At 38.3% G+C, this 1,292-nt stretch overlaps 1 long non-coding RNA gene across 1 annotated transcript; it reads left to right on the top strand.

Moving 5' to 3' along the window:
• The first annotated feature begins 71 nt into the window (after nucleotides 1–71).
• LOC116699091 (uncharacterized) lies at nucleotides 72–1,283 on the top strand. The gene is made up of 3 exons (XR_004334363.1): nucleotides 72–219; nucleotides 944–1,038; nucleotides 1,162–1,283. It is a non-coding gene; the product is annotated as an uncharacterized LOC116699091 (long non-coding RNA).
• Nucleotides 1,284–1,292: the final 9 nt, after the last annotated feature.

Genomic DNA, 1,292 nt, shown 5'->3' on the forward strand with positions numbered 1-1,292 from the left:
CGGGAGACGTGACCGTTAACTTCAGGGGGAAGCATACTCAGGTTAGGAAAGCGGATTGGTCAAATGATAGGACCTGAACAAATAATGCCCAATAGTAGTAATTGTAGGGCGGGTCTTGGCGCTACCATAGTGGGAGTCGTAATTTTGCTGGAGGGTGAGAAGTGTCCGTTGGTCACTGCTGTTGCACGTGTTGGCTTTTACCCCTGCCACGCTGAAAAGGTAAGAATGAAATTCTTTTGACATTATCTTAAAGTGAAATATTAACAGTTGTGGCAACGGAGTGGTCCACTGGAAGGTGGGGATAAGGTGTCAATCCAACAAGGAATTGACAAAGAAACTCCGAACTATTACTATTATTTTTATTCAGACCGTCGAAAACGGGATGGTTGGCTAAGTTAACGTTAGCTGACGGCTAACGTTAACGTTAGCTAACGGCTAATGTTAGGTTCTATTGCATATTAAACTGGGGGTCCTTGAAATGAAAACAGTTTGAGAACCAGTGATGTACAGTAACGTTAAGTCACACTTATGAAGTATCTATTTGAAATATTGATTAGCCTACATGTTACCAGCTGTAATTTATTTATTCAGTTTCTTTGACTGAAATTCTAGGGTGTGGCAATTCTTGAAAACCATGATTTTATATGACTTTTGATTTAAAAAAAGATGGTCACAATTTAAATAAATTTAAATTTGACTTAGTTGACTGGAGTCGCCCTCCTGTTTTTGCTCTACGTTAAATATCTGATGAAATTTCAGATCTGCAAGTTCATAACATATTGTGTCACGAGTCCGTATGTTGTGAGCAGAAAATAATTTGATTTGATTTTTGCTCATTTTGATACATTCATGCCTCAAAGATATTAAGTGAATTAGGTTAAAATAGTGTCTATTTATATTATACTTAGCGTTAATGATCTAAAAAAAAAATTTTCATTAACAGGATGGAGAAAAACAAAGTGCCGGCAAAAAAGAGGCTACGAGTTCCCACTCAGAAAATGAAGGACCTGAGCACCCCTCCCCCAAATGAGCAATCTGGTAAGTGTAGGGGGTAAAAATCATAACATTATCGTCCAAATGATGTCTAAAAATACCAGTCTAAATTGTTGTGGCCAAATAGAAATAGAAATTAAACATTCTCTCTCTGTCTGTCTCTCTCAGGATGTGTTGCATTCGTCAGATGGGAGGATGGTTATACCGGCAAAATCTTTAAAGGATCTGACATTTTGGCAAGGGATGAGGCTCCTGTGCAGCTGCAAGATCTTAGATCAGGAGATCCTGTTTTAGCAAAG

Source organism: Etheostoma spectabile, chromosome 12, assembly GCF_008692095.1.
Source record: "Etheostoma spectabile isolate EspeVRDwgs_2016 chromosome 12, UIUC_Espe_1.0, whole genome shotgun sequence".
Lineage (NCBI taxonomy): Eukaryota > Metazoa > Chordata > Actinopteri > Perciformes > Percidae > Etheostoma > Etheostoma spectabile.